This window comes from Malurus melanocephalus, unplaced genomic scaffold (genome assembly GCF_030028575.1).
Source record: "Malurus melanocephalus ecotype Western Australia unplaced genomic scaffold, MMel_1.1 scaffold_44, whole genome shotgun sequence".
NCBI classification, from domain to species: Eukaryota; Metazoa; Chordata; class Aves; order Passeriformes; family Maluridae; genus Malurus; species Malurus melanocephalus.
The window spans coordinates 2,097,343-2,120,363 of NW_026623276.1; the positions used below are offsets into that span (position 1 = coordinate 2,097,343).

The window sequence follows — 23,021 nt, forward strand, 5'->3', positions numbered from 1 at the left end:
GTGACAGCTGGCAAGAGCCAGTATGTCTCTAACTAGGAAGCTTTAGTCAATGCTGCAAAATTTAAGTGAGTCATTTTGAGACATAATGAAGATGATAACACAACAAGGTYTCATGTATTTTAGGTATGCAAGTTTTACCGTTGTGCTGTAAAATCAACCACTCAGCAATGCTTGCCTGTGTATACAAAATCCCACACATGATGCTGGATTTCAAATCTTGCTCTCACCCAWGCCTACCATTAGCACAGTTGGTGTTGTGAAGCCACAGCAGACCCATAGCTTCAACCAGTTCTGAAAACTGTTAAGTAGTTCATTGCCCAGGTCAATTTGTAAAACTCACTGTTGCTTTCTAAATTAAAAATCAATTCTGCATAATGTGAGTTAGACTCCTGACTTAACAGGAAATTATAAACTCCAACACTCTTAACAGGGTTATATGAGAACAATTTATGCWAATGAGTATCCAAATCTAAAATACGTTTGGTTTTCTGTATTTTCGTAACTGCTTAAGTGTATCTATGGTCCTGTAAAAGCAAATACATGTATTTGCTTCACCTGAAATTGAAAAATATGAATGGCTTTACTCGACAGCACTGCTTGCAAAATAAATTGGACATCCTGTCTCAATTCTTTCTTTTTTATAACTAAACTATATTAGGTCATCATTAGTGATCAATGCAATTACTGTTTTATGTTCAGCCTTTAAAGAAAATAAAGTGGGGAAAGATGCAAAYTTGACTACTAGAGAGCTGAAAACAATAAAAGACAATGCTGAATGAGAACTGCCGATTTTCCCATGTAAACTTCAGTAACTTTGGCTCTTTACGTTGACTTTTTTTTTCTGTTCTTTGGCTTCTTCCAGCAGCCTGCAGTTCTGAAGGCTAGATGCATTACAACCACCGCTTTCCATGAAGCCCACCTAGACACAAGTCCGATATTTTATTTCTTAAAATAAGCACTTAAAGAACTGACGCTGACTTAAAGAACTGCGATGAGTGGGAAACCTGTAACATAAAATTCCCCGRAGTTACTGGTGCGTAATTTACAGGTTCATTCTTTGTTTGCTCGGTGTTTGGGCGACAGGTCTGTTCCGTGGTGCCGCCCAGGGCATTCCCGAGCTGCCGGCGCCGCTCCCCGCCGGCCGCTGCAGCACCCGCACTGCCGAAGGGCCACAAGAAATTAAATGTACCGAGCCGAAGCCGTGGCCCACCTGAAGATGCCTAGRCGAGGAGTTTTAAAAGTTATTTTTGTTCGCCCTTCGCGCACCACACCGAAGGGCTCCGCTGCCGGAATCGTTCAGGTTCAGCTCCACTGCCAAGAGAGGCTCACCGAGCTCGCCCGCCCGGCCCGGCGGCAGAAGCAGYTCCCCCGTATCTGCCCCGAGCGGGGTCCCCGCGACCCAAGGCCGGGAGTAGGCGGCCGCCCCCGGCGAGGCGAGGCACGGGGCAGGGCAAGGCAAGCCCCGCTCCCTCCCCGCCGCCCCCGCGCCGCCCCGCACGCCTCCACCATGTTGTCTCGGTGCGCAGCGGCGCGGAGGAGGGACTGCCGCCGCCAGCCCGGCTCCGCGGGGGCCGCCCAGCTCCTCCCCGCGGCCTCCGGCTSGGGCGTGGAGGCGCTACCCCGGCCGGGAGGCGCGGCGATCCCGGGCCGGAGCGCATGGAGGGAAGCACGGTGCGGAGGAGGGGCCGCGGTGCCCGCCGGAGATCCCGGCCGTAGGGGCGGGGAGTCTCCTCCTCCTCCTCCCGCAGCGAGGCTCCAGCTCCCCGCACGCACCGGAGCGCTCGGCTCCCTCCTCCTCGTCCCTCCTCCCTTCCCCTCCTCCCCGCTTCCCTCCCCGGGTCGCCGCGGCTCCGGGAGGAGCGGGGGGGCCCCCGCTTCCTTCCCTTCCCCCCTCCTTCTCCCACCCGCCACGCCGAGGAGAGGCAGGTGAGGCCCCGGCCGCGTCCCCGCTCCGCCGCCCCACGGGAGCGGCGGCCGCGATGGCGGCGGCGATGGAGGCGCTAGGCCCCGGCCGCCCGCCCCCGGCCTCGCCCCGCCGCCGCGCCCCGGGGGCGGGGGGCGTCCCGCACCCCCGGCCCCTTCTCCTCTGCAGAAACTTTCTTGGCAACTTTCTCCCGGGCCCGAGCCCCTGCCCGCGGGGCCGAGGGGTCGKGCGGGCGGGCGGGAGCCGGGCTGGGCTGGGCGGGCTGCGTGGGGCGGGCTGCGGGGAGTAAGTTTGTGGGGGAGGCCCCCGTGACCCGCCTCGGCCCGGTTCCCCCCGCGGTCGCTTCCCGCCGGGCTGCCGCGGCCACGGAGCTGCGGGGCGGCTGCTCGTCCCCCGGCGCTGGCGGCGTTCACCGCCCGGGCTGGTGCTCGGCGTGAGCCGCTCCCGGCGCGGGGCCGGAGGATGTAAAAGGGCAGAATTCAGGAGTCGCCTGTAGCTTGGCCTGCGTGGATTTATTTTCTATTAATTTTCTTCCTCCCCCCTTACTCCCCCCTTCACTGGTCTGGTTTATATCCCTTTATCGAGCCTGGGACACGACTGCTTTAAATTTCTGAGTCATTAATTTAAATGTTCAGTCATCACACTTCATCAAGCCTCCTTGTCTTCCATTCAGTTTAAGAAAAAATGTCTTGGACACACACAGGCCCCTATGGCTTTGGAGTCTGCATGTAACTTTCTGCTCTGTGTGGACCCGCAGGCTTGATGTGCAAAAAGTTATGTACTCATCCCTCAGACSAAGGGCTAGCATGACTTTTTCTCCGATAGTCAATATTACAAATATGTGTAGTTTATTATATGGATATTTGTTATATTAATATTTGGGGTTCTAGGTGTCTTGTGTGCATGTGAGTATGGTCCACTTTGCACTGGGAAAACTAGGACAGAAACATTACTGRAGCTCAAGGTGTATTCAGATGTTCCTGCTGGATTTAACCCTAGGCAGAGGTCTGTCATTAATTAAAAATTAGATGTTTGGGTTTATTTAAAGTGGCAGAATGTTCCAAAACCAGTTTTAAAACTTGGAGTGTGTTGACAAAGAAAGTATTTTAGTTTTCTCTTAAAATTCATAGACAGTTGAATAGTAATTCAGGCAAATTTTGCAAGTGAAATTGTTCTTTAGTCAGAGRAGCTAGATAGGAAAGTTGACTTCAGAGTCTTTTTCTTGCCTTTTGGKAAAGTAAGATTTTGAAGAGGGATAAAATTGCCGTGTCAGTTACCTTTGCAGTATCTCTGTTGGTAGGTACAGTTCAGCCATAACTCATGTTTTTGTAGGCTTCATAGAAGAGCCATTCCTTTCCAAACAACAGAACCTGCACTTCCGCTCTTGTTTCTAATGTGCATCTGTAAATTTAGCTATAGGAGGTTCCTGTTGAGCATAGRCATAGAGTGGAGACCATGCGTGTGTTTTGCCCAGCCAGGGTGTTGCATCTAATTTTAGGACAAGGTAGCATCTGTGATGGAAACAGAAACAGCAGCCTGAGCACTGTGCTTTTGCTGGATTTCAAAGAAAAAGATCCAATGATACYAGGTGTGACAGTAGATAGTAGCAGYAATTGCCAATAATTATTTRTTCCACGTGTTAGCTTTATTTCTGTAGCAGGTGCAGTTCAAATGGACCTGTAATCTCTGTGTGTCTTCAGTCCCTCTAACTCTTTTGGCTCTTAGCCGATTTCAAATAAATTTGGCAGCAGAGGTCTCCCAGGTGAGCAGTTTCTACAAAATTTGTGAAAGTTAAGGAAGCCAGGTAGAATGGAGCTCTTAACCTGCACACCAGAGAGTTCATAGCAATGCTTACCTCAAGCTGGAAATTGATGCAGGAAATGAGGCCTCCCTGGTTTTTTGCTGCTTGCAGAGCTACTGGTCTGGTTTTCAAGTTATTTAATACCCTGGACCCCAGTACCATTTCATCTGGAATGAGAGTAGTGAGCCCAAGGCAGCTTTAATCTGTATTTTGTATTCTAAAGAGAGATTTTTAGAAAATATTTGCTATTTAACAACAGTTCTTAGGCTACAAAATGAATGGAATTGAAAGTGTACTTAAATTGCTGCATTATTTTGAAATAGCTGGAAAAATACCTAAGACATCTTCGGTGTGCTGCATACTGTGTAACAGAATTATTGGAAAACTTCAATTTAGGGGGTTTTATCAATACTCATGGCAATGGAACAGAGATCTTTGCTTTTGCACTAAAGGAATGTTCTTTATTTTGAGCTTTGCTCACTTCTGCATCTCCTGAAGAATGAAATCGTCCCTCTATTTGGTCTGATAAATCATGGTCATCACGTGACAGCGAAGCGAAAGTCTACCGTGTGGCACATGTCAGATTATGTGGTCAAAGTTTACTTTATGAACAAACTGGCTGCATGGTTTTACTTTTCCATATGTGCTGCCTGTGGACAAAAGCTGTATATTTTTAATAGATAATTCTTTGTGTTCAAAAYGTTAGTTAAAAGAAATACGTTCTTTCATCCGTATTCCCTACTTGCAGCCAACTGTTTTGCCACATACTTTGATCACAGTTTGAGTAAGATATCTTGATGTTAATTTAAAAATATGTGTCAGTACTAACACAAAAACGACTTCAGGAATGCGTCCTTATTCTGCTGTGTCTCATCAAGCAGCCTTTTTCAGGTAGGACACCTTCCATGAGTATATACATAGCCTGTGGTTTCTCTGAAGTCCTCCTGAAAGGTTTCAGGCTTCCAGTACTRAAAGTCCTGTGCCTGTTGATGGAACAGTGAGGGAGAACTGCAGTTTCCCTAGCTATTGTAACAGGATGGGTTAGGTTTTGTCCTGGAGGAACCACCTCCAAGTCCCAAGTAGATAATTCAGTYTCAAGATTTGTTTCATTCTGTTCTTGAGAGTGGCAGTAGGACACTGTTTTGTAGCGATGGTTTTTGTGATGTGGCAACCACTAATTTTTATAATTTTTAAAACACAAACTGCTTTATCGTTGCCATATGGGAACTTCTTTCAATCACTACACTCCTGGGCTGCATTCACATCAATGATTAGAGCTGTAGGGTTCCAGATTGTATCATCAGTTGCCAGATTTCGAAGGTAAACCTGGACAACTTCCCCATGTACGCTAAATTTASAAGGGGAAAGGTCATATTGAAAAGATGCTGTCAACTCGTTGTAGGAAAAGTTTAATTTTAGGTTATAAGAGGTTATTCTTGCAGCCTTTTCCACTTACYGGGGTTTATCCTTGATGGTGCCATTGAATCAAAACAGAAACTGGCACCAGAGTGTATYATTGAAATAAGTGGGACTGCTATAGTTAACACACATGGCTGATTGCAGGATCAGAGATCAAGATGATAATAACATTAATGCTAGAAATTGAGTAAGTAAACACTATTACTTATGCATGAGTTATGTTCCCTTTAGATTTAAACACATATTCTTTGAAAATGCAAAGGATAGCTGAAAACAGGATGGGAAATGCACTATCTTGTCATTTTGGGTCGGCAATGCATAGAGCACTGGGTTTGATGTCGTGTCCTGTGAGTCAGTGGACCAAAGCCATACAGAGCTGAAATCAAGCCTTCAAGCTGGACTTCTAGGCAGTCCTGGCTTGTATCTGAGCTCCACAGCTCAGTGGGATTYTGCTGTAGAGATCATCACTCACTGCATTTAAGGTTGTGTCAGCTGTTGTGGCCAAGACTGGGGTTTTGTTTTGATTTTTCTTGACTGTAGTATTAGGTAATGTTACAGGGCATGGTTGGAGAATGCCAARGAAGTAAAACCTCAGACTGGAATGATTTGTATTTTGGCTTCTTGAATACTCTTAGTTGTTGTGTAGGAAATTGCATAACTTTTTTTTGCTAACCTGGTTGTGTTTGATCTTTGTATTTTTGGAAGGCAAATGCTTTTATAGTAGTGTTATTTGAGACTCTAATAAGTATCAATATTGACTGCACCTATATCTTAAATGTTTACATAAATTTTGAATTCTGATGATGCTACTGAAAAGCAAATAATTTGTCTTTCGAGTTGTAACTTCAGGGAGATAAAAAACTTCTGTGGCTGAAGGTGTTTCTGTTAATGTGTCTGTGGCTTTCTTCGCACCAGAAGTCTGGGAAAAAGAAATTAYTTTTTTGGAAGTGTTGAACCCTTTTAGTTCAAATTTTAGGATTAGCTAGACTAGCCTTATAACAGTGAAAAATTTCATTTGCTTCCACTGACARTGAAGTTTAGTAACACTCAACATAAGTAAAGCTTTGTAGATCAGGGCTTTTAACTTTGTTTAGGAGAATTTTTCAGGAGAATTTTGTGGCGTTAATCAGTGTCTTGAACTCAGTCTTCATATTGTTAAGTTTGATTTAGTGGGGTTAAGTTCCTTTGCATGTGCCCAAAGCCCTTTCTAATCTTGCAGAACTGAGGCAGTAATATTGTTTTATTCACAATGTGAATAAATACAGTCAGGTCTCAGGTGAAGGGGTGAAGTGGAGGATAGTGTTCATGTTCCAAATGTTTGCCCATAGTTCAGGCAAACRTTTTGATGGTGCATGCAAACTTCAGCTTCAGGAATAAAGTGTCTGGGCTAAAGGTTTTGAAATTTTCAGCYCTACCTAATGGCCTCACAATTGTAAGAAAAGGCAGTGCTTGTGAGAGATAYGTAACAAGTAATTAGAGGGTGCTGTGGATCTCTTGTGTATTGCAATTGTAGCATTATAACTGTTTTGGCCGTCAGCCAGGAAAGGGAGACTTAAAACAAATTAATAGTGAACAATGCAGTTTTAATAAGTTATTTTAAGTATGGTTAGATAACAACATTAATATTTATTCTTAAAATGTGACAAAGAAAAAAACGAGTCTCAGTTGTTATGTGTATCTTCTTGCTTTTCAAGAACATTTTATTGGAAACTAAAATCATGACTGACACTTGTAACCACAGAAGAGTAGAAGATAAACCCTCCTCATCCTTATCTTTTCTTTACATGCTCTTCCTGTTTTTGGTTGCTTTTTACCAGCTCAGCTTGTTCAACATAAATACTTTTTTTGCCAGTAATAGTACCCCAAATTCCAGAAACTAAAAGACTGCACCAAGGATAGTATGGCCACAGGCTTTCCTTGTTCTTAGGCTTCCTTCCTGAGCATCCAGTATTACCCAGCATTTCATATGATGGGGACCCATGGTGAACCTCTGGTCTAATATAGAGGTGTTTGGGCTTGATGGACTTATGGTCTAATTCATRAAAACTGGCCTTTCAATAGGCTTCACTTAACATGCCTAAAAGATGAACGCTTTCAAGGTTTTGGTCAAAGAATGCTCCATTGAAAAATGAATATAGAATTAATGTCTRGAAAATATTCTTGTTTTCAAAGTGTACATTTATCTGAAACTAGCATTTGTTTGCCAAATTTRGGAAAGAAAACATTATCAAAGCTGAAGTTGAGGGAGGAAACTTGAAAATAAATACAAAAGTTCTGTATTTGTTTATAAAGCATTTAAGACAAATAACCAAGATTAGTCATGCATCTTTTTAGTTCTGTTGTATCTYCTTTCTTTGCCTTCATTTTGATCTGTTTTTTGGAGGTCTGCAGTCTGAGATTTAATACCTTAGTTATTCCCAAACCGAGGTCTTCAGAAGCATATTAGCAGAAAAATACATAGTGCTTCAGTTAGAGGTTRAACAGAATTAGTCTGTGAGAAACACAGAATTAAGCACGACATAGAGGTCTGAAATTTGTGTAAAACAATGGTGTCCAAGCTTCTTAAAAATTACAGATCTGCACCTAATCTAGTAGCAAAGTTGAAAAGTTGTAAAAATCYGTAAAGACACAGTATTTATATTTGTATGAGGACTAAGCAAGGGTGAGATGAAATRGGAGGAAAGCTTATGGTGATAAAAGCAAGTGGTTTATGTCCTTCCTCCWGTACCTTCTTGAGCTGAAAACAGAACATACCAGCAGAACATTATGCAACTTCGGATGTTTTGTCGATACCTAGTATTTAGTATTTGTGACTGGCTCTGATTGTGGCAGTTCAGTTGAAATACTACACATTTCCTGAGAGCTGTGAACTTGTAGTGATGCTCTGACGAAGCTGCAAACATACTTAATAATGCATCTTATGTACTTGTAGGTAATTTTTCCTAGTAGAAAATCCTCCAATACTTCAATGACAGTAAGCTGAAAATAAGGATTTTTTTTCCTTTTTCCTAATGCAGATTTAAAGGCAAGGCTTAAATAAGTTCCACAAGGCAAAGACCTACTTTGTGTATGACTAGCCCAGGTGAGTTTTATTAGAGTCATTCTTAGAGGAAGGCTATCCCTTACTGAATGGGGATGGAAGGCTTGTAGTTTTCTTGATTGTTTGGAGTTTTTGCCCAAAATCTAAACAGTGCTTCTTGATGTAAAAGAGCAGTTGTTATAAATCAGACCAGAAGTCCATCTAGACAAATACCTGTTGTCTTGATTTTTTTTTTTTTTTAAATCCACTTCATTCAGGATTAATTCTTAATGTCTCAAGTAAAAGTTCTTGGAAGTTTAGTTAGAGGGAAATTTTCAGAATGGATTATTTTTCTTTGAGCAACAGATGGCACTTCTGATTCTGCCTGTTCTAAATAAAAAGTTTTCAGGTTTTCTTCCAGCAGTAATATCTTAAAATGTAAGTGTGCTCTCTGGCTTCTGCAACATGTGACATACGGAATTTTGGCCAAAGTATGTTTGGTTTTGTTTATTTGGGATTCCCCCTGCCATATATTTTAGAATAGAAGTTGCATTAATAAAATGACAAAGTCCTGAAAGCGAAGAGAGGGATGGGTTTGTTTAGCTGATACTGATGTTAAATATTTGTTTAAGGGATGATTAAAGGTTGTAGTAGTATTGGCCAGGTCAGCTCATATATACCTATCTGAAAAACATTCACTGGGGAGAGAAGTGTATTAAGTCTCACTGTAGACAGCCATGTTCAATTCTGTTTTCGTAGTAAAATTAAACGTTCTGTTCAGGACCACTTACAACATAGAGCAAAATACTATTCTTTTTGAAAACACCCATGAAGAAAAGAGAAGCAAAAGCAACAATAATCCCTGAGGTGTTTCTACTAGTCAGTTGGGGAAATTTTCTTTAGTATCATTTGTTTTCCCAAGCCTGAGAGGCAGCCACTGTGTTAATGTTCCCTAGTTGGTGGGGAAAAAAAGGGTTATGTGTTTTTGTTTCTTTTTGGGTTTTTTTTTTTGTTTGTTTGTTTTTGTTTGTTTTTTGTTGTGGTGGATCTAAGTGAGTGAAATACATCAACAAAATTCTCAACTAAAGAACACACAAAAATGAAATGCTAACTGTATATGGCCTCAGAGGTTAAGATGCAATAGTAATATGGGTACTTTTTTTAAACTTTCAAATACAATTCTGTACTGTATTTTAAGTACAGTTATACGYTTAAAACATAATTCATAAATCATAGTGATTGAGGCTATTTAAGGTGATAAGCTTTCAAAATATCTTGCTAAATAATTGCACATTATGTAATTTGCTAAAGATATCAATCTTCTTTTTAGTTTTAGGAAGTATTTCTTAGCTGGTACACTGTAGAAACCGTAGAACTGATTGATGCAGGCTATCATGATATACGTAAAATGAGACAAGTGTTAGTTTATAGATGAAAAATTATTTCCCTGGAAACGTTTGACTTGTTCATGCATAGTAGGTGTATTTAAATATTCTGGAATTCATTTGCATTGGTTATTAAATCTAGGGCTCTGATTACCTCCCCTTCCCTTTCGCTTAGGTCTGACATAGCATCAGAATACTGTTTAAATCTGGTGCATACGGTGAAATCATAGCCAAGTTAATACTACGTGACTTACATTAATGAGCATGACACGTTGATTTTATATGGTTATTTTAAATTACTGTTTTACTTCAGATTTACACTTGGGCTTCTTCGTTCTTTTCCCGAAGAAAGAGGTTGAGCCGTACTAGTCGGTAAAATATATTGACTAACTACATATTAGTTTTACACTAATCCTGTTAGCTTTTTGCCAGGGGCATGGATTTCCTGTGAGTGTATTTTATGTAATAATAAAGTGTCTTAATAATTCTTTCAAGCTAGATATATAATTATTTAAACAATGAAAGTGCAATTTCTATGCAAGATATTTTCTTTTCTTCCTACTTTATTTTCATTGGCATGTGAATGGAAGTTCTGATTGAAATTTATATGAATAACCAGTGTTACATTTTAAAGTACAAGTTAATATGTCGCTTCTTAGATAAGACTATAGAAGGCAATAATTCTARTGCAAACCACATTGTGTTTTAAATCTGATAGATTTATTTACAAAAGGGAATGTTAGGTTTAGTTTGTGAATAATTTTTGGTCACCACAAACTCTAAGGCATTAGAATGGATAGATCTAACACTTCCAAGTTTTTATTTTCTTTGAAAATAGAAACAAAAAAAATCTCTCCTGTCATTTAACCTTATATTCTCTAAATGTTTCYAAGATTCTAGTGAACCAGCATCTAAATAATGCTGGGGGCGGAGGGGGGGGAATAGTCTTTACACTTGGAACAGTTTATGTTACTTTATATATTTGGGTATTCAGATTCTAATTTCAGGTGGCTATGAATGAGCTCTGCCCGACTGGTGATTTAAATTAGTTTAAATTCAATATAGGTTATCCTGGATGTAAATCTGTGTCTTAATCAAAATTGCAATTTTTTTTAAAATGCTTCTTTCTCCACTTCAAATATTTAAACAATGCCATCAGAAGGGTGCCTTGCTGTTATAACTATATATGACATGTGGTWAGTCAGCATAAGAATTAATTTGGCTTTATAGGTCTGTTGTACTTTATTTTTGCTGTTATACAAATAATTAGAAGTAAACATTGTTTACTTCATTATGTGTAGTACAGTGTAGCCAGGTAACCAAGTAATTTATGTGATGGAATCAAATAATATTTAGGCCAACACAGTAACCTGCAAAAGCCAGTGGGTTGATGACAGCCTAAGGCGTTCKTGAGGAAACCCTGACTGCTCTGATGGAAAATTGAAAAGTTTGCAAGTGTTACTGCTGCAGGATTTCCACAGTTTGGAAACCAAGCCATTAAACTGTTGCTTCTCTTAAAGTATTTCCTAGATTTGATGGATTTTACTTTTCCCTCGAGTTTCCCTGAAACCGAAAGCCAAAGCAGATGCACATAGTACAGTTTTACAGTCAGAATATCTGAATGGGATCATTCTCTTTAAAAACATTGCCATGTAAAATATCTTCTCACAGAAATGGAAATTAGACTTTTTTCCTTTTTAAGGGTTTATTTCAGAGTGGTTTGTTTGGGTTGTTTTTTTTTTTTTTACTAATTAGGAACTGGAAAATCTGAATCTGTTTTCATTCACAGATATTTTAGCATTGCTATTCTGGGATGTGATCCTTTTTCACACTGAAGTCAAGTGCAAAATTCCCCTTGACTTCAGGGAGAGCTGGATTAGCTTTACACAAAAGGACCAAATTGTCCTCTGGGATAAGTGGAGGCAACTCTATTGAAGCAGACTTCATTAGAGTATAAAATGAAGACAAAAAAAGTGTTGCCTGCCTTAACAGGCAGTGAAATTGGATCTGTTAGCTCAAACAGCTAGGTTAATTTAGCAGATGAATCAAAGATTTTTTTTCCTTTTTCAGTTAGACAGTACAGTTACATTGCTAATATCATGCACTGCATTGAGCAGTGAATAACGTGTCACATAAGCTTGACTACAAATATTTTTGTAGAAACCAGAATCTCTTTATGAATTCTTTTGTCTGTGTGGCATAAGAATTATGAGAAAACAAGCACTTGGTAAACTGTTGAGTAACTTTTGAGCAGTTTATCCTTAAGTAGATGAAAGGAATCTGTTTAAATTGCCGTTTAAATCTAGTAGGCTTTATATGAGAAGTTGTGTGAGGTTTGAGGAGCCTTGTTTGTATTTTCAGCCTCAGGCTGTCATCCTGAGTGGTTTTAATGTAGTCTTGCTGACGTGAAAAGGTGGTAATTCATTAACAACAAAAATTGGACTGGATGTTATCCCATGCATTTGCTCATGGTGTCTGGAGTAATCCCATTGAGCTCCACAGTAGACAGTAGTGCCTTTGGCATCTTTCACTAACACTTTACACATTGCTATCTGTATTGTGTACACAAATTATGAAGAAATAATATCTGACAAATGAACTCAAATGTAGTGATTACTGTGTAACACTCTGCTATACTTCTTGTAAAATGCATTATTTGCACTCTTACATAGCAAATTTTTCTTCCAGTCTTCTGGTATGTGTTGGAATMATGAATTAGTTCAACTGCTTGTGTGATTATTCTGACCTAAGCACTTTCTATATGGATTTCTTGCACTTTCTCTTTGAAATTTCACAAGGGGAAAGGGGATGGGAATATTGTCATCTCCTTAAAATTACTTGAGAATGAGCCCTTAAATGCTGCCCCAAATTTCTTTATTAACATTTCAGCGGTGAAATAAAATCCCCTCCCTAGGAAGCTTCACAGAGCTTTTAGCTGTTTAGCATACATAGCTCTGGAAAAAAATCCTCCACAAATAACTGTTGCTGCAATATTTAGCTGGTGTTAAGGGGTTAAGTAGTAAACTGAAATTCTCTGAAACACTTGAGATGCTAAATTTGCAAAACAAGACACCAGAACTGTTTTAAGATTAGTCATAGTTAGGAAGCTTATTGAAGCACGGCATCTTCCTGGACACATCCTGTACTTTGTGTCTTCAGCCTGCTTCATCTATTCACGGTTCTAACTGCTTTTTGGTTTTTAGAAACTCCTGCTGCAACTTCTTTGTGACTAAGGCGCATTGTTAATCAGTCGGGTCCTCCCCATGCCAGCCAACTGCCCCTTTAATGCAGCAATTCACTTGAATGAATAGTGCTCATACTTTAAGGAGACAATTGCCTACCAGAGAGAGTGCCAAGTCGATTTAACTTTGTACGGGTGTGAAAGAGTTTTTAAATGAGTTCTGTCAACTAGCATTGGCCCAGAGCATCAGCTGCTTGAGAATTGGTATAATCTGATTGGGTTTATATCAAAATTTGTTTAAAGTATTTTAGTTAATCACTGGGCTGCAGAGAGCATTAGTACCCCAGAAGTGGTTGTCAGACAATTGTCCATGCTCTGTCGGAACTATAGTGGACGTATCCTGGCCAAATSTACAACACGGCTTATAAAATGGACTCCTTTTTGGCAGTACATTGCTAAATTGGTGAAAGAATACAGGATCCACGTTGTAATCYGCTCTTCCAGTTCCATTTGATGACACAGTGTGTGTTTGAAACACTTGGATGTATAATACAGTGTAAAACCACAACTGTAGCCTGTCATTACTGTAGTGCATACAGAGTTGAGCTACCATTTAGCCAGGCCAGCTACTGGATTATCCATTAGCTGGAATGGTTTAAAAGTGGACAGAATTTATGAAAATTGCATCACTTTGTTGGCCAAAATTTGTTTGATGCATCTTTAGTTTTATTGGAGGTTGAAAGCATGCTTACCTTCTAGGTACACCTTCACTTGAGGGCAGAGGATTTAGTGTTGTGCTTTCTTTCGTCCCTGATAGCATAAGGATGGACYTTTTCAAGCATAGTTTGGGGCCTCATAGGGAGGAGAGAAGGTGAAAAAAGGTAACAAAAAACATGCAGAGAAGATGCTCCCTGAAATTCCTGATGTTTCTCTTTCAGGGAGGCCAGGAAATCTGAGAAAAGCTGTTTCTATCAAGAGCCTGATAAAATATGGGTATTATCCTAAATATATAGAAAGGATGCTGTTAAAAAAAATACTCGGTTTAAAGGAGAGAAGATTTCTTACAGGCATGGTGGTAAGCAGTGAGTATATTTGGGGGCAGGGAGGAGGGTGTTTTCCTTGCTTTTCTGAGGTCATTAGGSCATTACAGCTGCAACAACATTGCTACGAGCTTACATACATTTGTGGAGGAAAAAAGAAGCATTGTCATTTCAGTGCCTGGCTGGAATAAGTAGTTTGTTAAGCAGTGCTGCTATGAGTGAGATTGTTAGTTGTTTTAGGGACATCTCCATTAGTAGATGTGCGACTATAATTAAGTATTGTAGACATCAAAAGGAAAAAAAAAAAGCTTAGATTGGAGAAGATGAAGAACAGGAGGTAGAATAACTTTCAAATATGAAAGACAAGGAGTTGATTTGGATCTGTCAGCATAGCATGGAGAAGAAATCATGTTTAACTRCCTCATGTGGTGAGATGACTGGCTGGGTAGAGGAGAGCAGAGCAGAGCAGTGAACTTGTTTATCTTGACTTCAGTGAGGCTTTCAGCGCAGGCTCCAGTAGCATCCTTATAAACAAACAGATGAAATGCGTGCCAGAGTGCATGCCAGGTGAGGGAACAGTGAAAGTGACTGGAAACTGTCTGACCTGATGGGCTCAGAAGGTTGGCTTCAGTGGCACAACATCACAAGTGGTTTAAAAGCTTGTGGCCAGTCATTAGTGGTGTACCCTGGGGCTCAATACCAGAGCCAGTCCTGTTTAACACCTTCATTACTGACCTGGGGGTCACACAGAGGCACACCCTCAGTAAGCTTGCAGGAGGACCTGATAGACCAAAGAGGACTGTGCTGATATCCAGAGGGACACTGACAGAAGACTTGTCTGATGGGAACCTCCAGAAGTTCAGTAAAGGGAAATTCCAGTTATCCTGGGGAGGAACAGCTCCAGGCTCCAGTACGTGGGAGAGTCCAATCATCTGAAAAGGAAGTTCAGAAAGGACCCAGGGGTTCTGGTGAGAATGATATATGTGAGCTATCAATGTGCGCTTGCAACATTGAAGGCCAGAAGTGTTCTGGATGCATTAGGAAAACTTAGCAGAGATCAAGGTGGTGATCCTTTACCYCTGCTCAGCACTGTAAGGCCACAGTTAAAAAGAATGCTGCGTGCCTCTGTGCTCCCCAGTACCAGAGAGACATGGACACAGGAGAAAGTCCAACAAAGGGCCGCTAAGATGACKAAGGGTCTGGAGAATTTCTCTTATGAGAAGAAGCTGAGRAAGCTGGGATTGCTCAGCCTGRAGAAGAGAATGCTCAGGGGCACCCTATGTATGTAAAAAACCTAATGGGATGGAATAAAGAGGACAGAGCCAGGCTGCCCTCAGTAGTTTCCACTGATAGGACAAAGTAATAGACGCTAATTGTAACACAGGAGGTTCCATTTAAACATCAGGGAAAAAAAGAGGGTTTTTTTTGTGGTAAGGATGATAGAGTGCTGGAACAGGTGGTCCAAAAAATGTTGTGGAGTCTCCATCCTTGGCAATAACTCAAAACCCAGCTGGACACAGCCCCGAGCAACTTGCTGTCATTGACATGCTTTGAGCAGGGGGGTTGGGGCAGGCATCCTCCAGATGTCCCTTCCAGTATCAGCTGTTCTGGGATTTTCATTAAATGGTTTTAGAGAGCCAACCAATAAGTGTGATAGTTGAAATAAACAAAATACAGGTGTTGAAAGGCAAAATATTTGTGTTTGTTTTCACAGACACGTTTGTTTGTTTGTTCCTCCCAGCTTTCTTATGACAGCTTGGGAAGAGGAGAGAGCAYTCTTTGCAACTGCATTGTTCTCTTGGGTGTCTTAGCTTTCTGCTATTAATATCAAGGCTGTGTATGGCTTTATTGTCAGCTGTGTCCTCGCTCTCCCTCAGCAGCAGAAGTGAGGCTACTGTTAACTTTCCTGCTTTGTGGAAAACTGAGCAGCACCAGAGGCTTTTAAGACAAGGAAATGTTTTCATCTCATATTCAGAAAGATGTTCTTTTAACATCTGTAATTAGGGTAATTTTTCTTCTAAATGCATAAGATGTGTAAGTGCATAAGTGGTCTTTTTACCAGTCTTGATAATTTTTTTTTATTTTCTCCCTACATTTGACTTAAACATACTAAATTGATGAATCCATATGCTCTTCTGTTGGTTTTAGGACTACAAGCATCTTTTAGACTGATGCAAAACACRGGTGAAAAAGGAGTTGCATGTGGATTTAGATACACTGTTATGTTTAACCTTAACATCCTGCCGGTAGAAATATGGTCACAATGAACCTAACATTTGAGCTTGCACCACAGAAAAGGACTTGATCAGTTTGTAAGACTAASTTTCAACTGTTTGTCTTTGGACTTGTGAGTTTAAAGAGATGAAAGTCGGCAGTATGTTGAAGAAAAATTGTGTGAATTTAAACCTGAAACTTAGATGGCACCTAGAARCTTGGTGTTATAAAACTGCAACTTCACACAATTGGTGAGGCTAAAAATACTTGTGTTCATTGTTTTAGTCCATATCTCAAGTTGCCTATTTATTGGTTGTAATTTTCACAGAAGTTTTCAATTCCAGAAAGATGTTAAAAGTTTTACTTCTCTTTGAATGCTATCTCATTTGCAAATGAATAACTGTGTCTTCACAAGCTCATTTGTATTTTCTGGTAATTAGGACAGCTATTACATAGTTGAATGGCTACTGCTGCACGGGAGCATATATTTACGAAACTATTACTTATAGACTGGGAAGATAAGAGAAGCTTTTTGATGCAATTAAATGTAGTATTGTTACAGTAAATCTTTATCATGTACTGATCTTCTTAAAGATTGTGCTTAAACCCGCTGTGGAAAAAAATGAAAACCATTTCTATGTCTTTAGAGAGGCCTGCTTTGCACATAGAAATGTAGCTTTTCAAACAGCAAACAAGGATCATGGTACTGTAGACAGTAAGAAAAATACAACACATAACTAAGATATAAATACATGTGTGTGTGTGAACTATAGTGTCCTAATCTGTATGTGACACTATTTAAAAAAAAAAAGGCTTCAGGACAGAGCTGGGGAACTACAGATTACTAAGCCTGACATCTGTTCCARGTAAATCAGTCAAAATAATAAAAAAATAACGTGGATAAACATGATGTATTGAGGAAGAGTTAAGAGCCTGCTGTGAAGGGATGTCGTGTTTTGCAAAATCGCTGGAGGTTTTTTGAAGGCAAGTACATGAATAACTAAGATCTGACAGAAGCAGCTTCCTTGGATGTCCAACAAGCATTTGACAAGGACCCCCCCCCCCCAAACAATTTTGAAGAAACCAAGCAGCCACAGGATTGGGGGAAAGGATTTTATGTGGTTAAATTAATGACTAAAATATAAGAGGAAGAKTTGGAGTAAACAGAGAAGGGTTCCAGGTGACAATTCACCAGGGTTGTGTTAAGGAAGCATGTTCAAGTTAATAAGGTATACAGAAGAGAARTGAGCTCACAGATTTCACTGATGGGTAACACATGAAAAGGCAGACCCTAGCATTACATAGGGACTTGACATGCTCAGCAACCAAATGTTAAAATGGCAGATGAAATTTCTCATAAATTGYTTCATGTGTTCTATTTGGAAGTGGGGAGGAACAAGCTTGCCATCTCATCTAAAAAGATGAGCTCAAAGCTGACTRTTGCCACTAGAAATGGTTTGGAAAGAGAGAATAATGATTGTAACTTTTAAGAAATTTAATCATCTTAKGCAGYTTTGYCCTGCCTACCCTGTTTCCCTGTCAYAACCTCAAAAAGAATMRAGGTGAAGTTTTAAGGAGGAGAAAATCTGAAATACAGAACAATTTCTGTAAGAACAGCAGCATGAATTTGTTAAGGTAAAAAAGGTGACCAAAAAGTGGTGTGATAGAATCCTGTTAATTGTTCAGCAACCAACGGGACAAAAATAGGGGGTGTTTATTCACTGTCTTTTTTTAGTGCACACACACTAAGAGGTATGTAATGAAAATAGCAGCTGATGAATTGAGAACAGACAAAAGGAGGTTGTTCCCAACAGAACRTGTAATTAAGCTATAGAATTTCTTGCCTCAGGAATTTAAGGAGTCTAAACATTACATCAGTGTAGAGGGAAACTGCTGTTTCGTGGAAGAATYATCAAATACCTACTTATTCTTGTTCAGGAAATCCTGCTTCTGCAAACTGTTGGRGGATCAAGGAATATTCTTGGAGAAGCAGTGCTATGTATTTATTATATTCTTACATGCTTCACTCTTGACTGCTGTTAGTGAGAGGGTATTTGAATGGACACAGACCTCTGGATCTTGCTTAATACAGCCATTACTTTGTTTCAAAGCCTACCCCTTTTTTATTATTATTTCTCTGTTACTAGTTTTCCAGAATCCTTTTTAGCAGGAGCACTCAAACTTTGGCCCATACTGGAGTGCTAAGATATTTAAGGGGTGTTCTAGGGCCACTGGTTGCATATTCTTTTCTTTGTGAGACCTTGTGCGTGCCACTAAAATATAAAATCTGCAAAATGTAAAATCCGATCGTGTTCAGACCAGGGATAGTTCTGCAGGTACGTGTCAGTCAATGGCTTAATTTCATAAGACTTTATCCTCTTACTGGTGCATAGTACATTTTGTCATGTAATGGATGCTCTAAGGAAGAGGTGGTTTTGAGTGTGTCTAGGTCGAACAAATGCATGGCCTGGGCTGACTGTAGGCACATGATTTCTCCTCTCCCTTCTCCTTCGTGGTGATTTCATATTGCAATTCCTTCTCCAGACATGCCTGTTGATAAAAATGTACTCAGTGTCTGTAATGACTATTGAAACAGTAAAGAGACCTCTCTACTTGTAAATTAAGGAGTAATATTGTGTTGGACAGYGATATTCCATTTGAGAATCTTCACACTATTTGAAACGAGACTGCTATTTAGTATATCTGCCCTGTTCCTTTTGTGCAGGTGGCAGCTCTGCAAATAACAGGTTTTAACTGCTTGGTTCAATCATAATAGATTATTTTGATTTAGTACTGTACTTTACTGTGTCACTGATTATTGAATCCTTAGGCCCTTCTTTCTGTAGAAACATTTTTGAAATTTAGGCTGAGYATAAGGAATTAGTACTTTGTAAAATATTTTCACCCAGTTACACATCATTTTATGAAGATACGGACTTCTCAATAGCTTTCCTTATGTGGTTGCATTATTTTAAAATAATTATTTCGTGTTCAGCAGATACCAACGTTTGTACAGAAGGTGTCAGAAGCATGTGTAGTTTTATTCAAAAGGTGTGCCTATTTTCCTAGGAACAGCAGTCTTTCGGTAGTGCAGAGGGGAAATAGTGAGTGCTAATATTTACATATAGCTTAAGCTAATTCCACCTGCTGATTTGTGGCAGTGCTGCTTCTCACCCTGTTGAAGGACAACTTTTCTAGCCTGATTTTTTAAGTCAGTGGAAGAGGATGACCATTAGGCACGCCATGCCACTTAAACTTGTGCATTAGCTGTCAGGAGGCAGGTTGGTGAACACCAGCTTTGGCTGCCTATACATGAGCTGGTTCTGTAGGCTCCCTTTATAGTCAGTGGAGAGAAATAAGCATTTTCACTGCATGATTCATCTCACCCCCAGATGGATGTCTAAATTTGGAAGATGAATTCCACCTGAAGTCCATTACCGAATATAAATGTCATTAGTCTAAACTAGGGAATTATTTTAAAAGGACACTAGCTTGACTTGTCACAGCAGTTGAGTAGAAGTCTTTTGTTTTCTCCCATTAATTGCATTTCAGAGATTTAAAATCAGCACTCTGTAGCCTATTTCATATTTTGTGTTGTTTGGAGCTGTTCTGCCTTTACAGCAGGTTTGAAACTTAACAAGTAGGATATATTCACATTGCTTAATTTCTGAGTAYCTGACTCTGCAAGGCTAGCTGGCTCTCCCTGACAACCATTTTGATTGCTGGGGTGAGGGTATGACGACAGGGTTATGTGCCCTGTTTTTCKTATTGTGCTAGTCCCTGTTGTCAGATGTCTTTTTACTCTAAACTTTCTGTTAAATGTTAGGAATTGTTAAAAAAAAAACAAACGAACATTTCAGTCCTTAGAATCATTGCTCCTCAGCAGGAGCCTGTGTCTCTCCAGTGGTTATACGCAAAGTCTGTGTGGGGTGATATACCACTTCCCCAYTCAAATACCCTTCAAATTTTCAGGTACAAAAGGTAGACAGTRCAGATACCTTTTTTGTTTGTTTGTCTGGAACAGACACTTGGAATGACTGGTATCCTTTTAAAGTGCTTTTCATGCTGTGCCATGTTCACACACAAGCAGCTCCTGTGCCCCTTCTTTTTTCCTGTTTATAGGTCTTRATTCCTGTCACTGGCAATGTCCTTTTCTTTTTTTTTCTTTTTCCTTTTGGAAACTCTGCTTTTTATGTCGTGATTTGTGGCAATTTTTTCCTCATGATTATGCTGATCATGTCCTTTCATCAGATTCTATCCTAATACTTGAATCAAAAATAAGGAATTGTTATAATCCCATTGCTATTGTACCACTTCTATTTTTCTATACCATTTTYTATACTTATATTCAGTTATATATCAAGGATGATAGAGTTATGTCAAGTTTGCTTGGTTTTTCTGGGGTTTTTTTGCATTGAAATGACTATTTTTTAGTTCCTTCGTCAGCCTGGGCATTCTAGAAAAGTAGTTTGGGATTGCAAAATAACTCACATTTGAGATTAATAACAGCATTTGAGATCATGTGTATAACAGAAAACGGTATCCTTTGAACATTTTACTCCACCAGATACAATCATGGTGGGGAGAGGAGTTCCTCACTAGGAGCTTATGGAAAATCACTGGTTAGAAATTTGGAATTGAAGGGTTATTTGGGTTCTTAACTGGGAGAACTGGATATTGTACAGATACTGTATGGGCTCCTTCCTTGTACTGACAAGGATATAAAGCAGTTCTCAGTTCTCTTAACAAAAATAGCAAAAGTCAGAAGTAATAGCTGTGACAAGCTATGAGGGCAGGTAAGAGACCTTAGCACTAGTAGAGAATTTATCAAATAGAAATTGCCAGGCACTTCTAGGAAAAAGTATCTTCCCTCAAAGAGAGGACATAAAAAAAAAACATTAGTCTCTACAAGTTAGGAGTGGCTGAATCATTGTCCCCATTCCTAGCCTGGCAGTTTAATGCTGGGTGTTGTATGAGCAGAAATTGCAAACCTGTCAGTTGGTGTGATAAGGAGCAATTGCTGAGCTCTCTATTTGATGTCGAATAGGACTTTGCTTGGGGACAATATCCCTTCTTCCTGTTGAGTTACAGCCAGYACTTGGTAGAAATATGAAGCACTGCCTGCTGCTTCCTTGTAGATAGTTCCAAATGAGTTACTCTCTTCCRTGTATTTCTCCTTTCTTTTTACTGTGGATTTGGGGTTTAGTGCTGTATTGTGCAGATCTTACCYTAGACCAGTCACCAGTGGACTGTGCCATTCCTTTGGTGGCTGCAGGTACAGGTATTTACCTCTAATTCTGCTCAGGCTAAGAGTTATCACTCTTAGTAGTATTCTGTGAATAGCAGTAGATTCTGGAGAGCAGTCCACAGATCACTGCAAACAGCAGAACCTGGTTTTCAGCAGATTTATTTTGTGTTTAGTCCAAAAGACAGTGTTCAAAAATATGCAAAATTGATTCTTAAAGCTAACCTGTGGAATGATAGTACTGCATTGCTTCCTGCTGGAAATACGACATTTAGAAGTATTAAGTTTACAAAGGTGGTAAGGACTTAAAGAATTTTGGAAKTTTAGGAGCAAAGAAATCCCATTTCTGGTGAATAGGGCTGGCATGTAACTTTCAGATACAGCTTCCTATTTGAACTTATGAGAAGTGAGAAGTACAAGTTTTTACATATCTGTAAACCATCAGTGAAAGAAGAACCAAAACACTGAAACAAGAAAGAAAATGACATAAAAGGACTTAAAATACATCTCCCCCACCTTTCAGGAGAGACATGGAACAAGACTTCTTCTTTTTCTTGTTTTATGGTGACATGATAAARGGGCATTATTTTAAATACTTGTATTTTTTATTTTATTTTCAATAAATCTTGGGTTTATTGAAATTTTCAGTCAGAGACTGTCAAATCTTCAGCAAGGTGGTTTTTATTTAATCTGTTTTAATCATGCCTCTTATTTTTGAAGATGAGCTGTTCTGTCATTGCAATATTTCTAACAGGCAACATTAGTTCTTTTTGAATGGTGTAAATTCATTTCCTTTATTATTACTCATGACTGAAATCCTCCTGACCAGTGACCAAAATTTTAAGTCATGCAAGTTACTGAGGAGTAAGTTCTTTGACGTGCATGCTTCTGCTAAAACCCCAACATCTTCCCTCCACCCTTCAATTTAACATTTAATTGAAATGGAAATTGTCCTTCCTTCTGGCAATACTTCCAGAGTCAAAAAAATATTGCTAAAAGCCCTGCTTACTTGTTAGGAACAAGAAAATTTGTTACTAAACAGCAGTTASTTAGCCTGAAGAGATTCCTTAAACAAACGTTGTGTACTCCTGARAACAAGGTACCAGAGTGATTGAGAACACAAAATGGCCAAGGCTTGTACTTAACTACTTAGAAGAGCATTGTCTGAATTGGTCAAAAACTGAAGGGTGTCTTTGTGCTGTGGTGTACCCTTTTGGAAGTTAACAGTAYTTACCTACATGAAATGTGTCAAAACTATTTTCTATTACTCTTCGATTGTTAGTGGTCTGTTTCTCTTTTAAAAATAACTGACATACCTCTAAGTAATATATATAACTTACAACCTCTTGTTGTTCCAGCATCTCTTCTCTCTCCTTTATTCTCCCTTCTCTCATCTGTTCATGTTTTATTTCATATCCTGTACTGTGGCTAAAACTTACCAAAGTTTTCTGTTGTGTTCACTTYGCTCATGTTCAGGGAGTAGTGACTGCTGATGTGTTTTACATGTTGCTGCCTAGTTCATGCTTGRAGCATGCTAAATGAGAGGCCTGTTAACTAATATGGAAAGCCTTTTAAAAAGAGAAATAGAAAATTGATGTCATCTCTAAAATATCCTTAGAAAATATTTGMAGACTTCAACAGTTTTTTTGAGCTGTATGTTGATAAAGCTTCCCATCACAGAAAATACTAAGGTGATTTCACTCCATCTAATAAGAACACCCTCATGAAAAGTTTGTCTTTGATACCTTTTGCAAAAATGCTTTTAAGAACTGTGTTTAAAGCCCTTGCAGCGG

The 23,021-nt window shown here is 39.8% G+C and overlaps 1 protein-coding gene across 2 annotated transcripts in view; it reads left to right on the forward strand.

The window, feature by feature from the left end:
* Positions 1 to 1,743: 1,743 nt before the first annotated feature.
* YES1 (YES proto-oncogene 1, Src family tyrosine kinase) overlaps positions 1,744 to 23,021 on the forward strand; it is a 50,537-nt gene continuing 29,259 nt past the window's right edge. The window contains exon 1 of one of the 2 annotated variants that reach the window (XM_057364914.1): positions 1,744 to 1,926. The gene's annotated coding sequence lies outside the window, so the exon portion shown is untranslated. Of the gene's footprint in view, positions 1,927 to 13,737; positions 13,805 to 23,021 lie in introns of those variants that run through there. The other variant, XM_057364915.1, reaches the window with a different exon arrangement.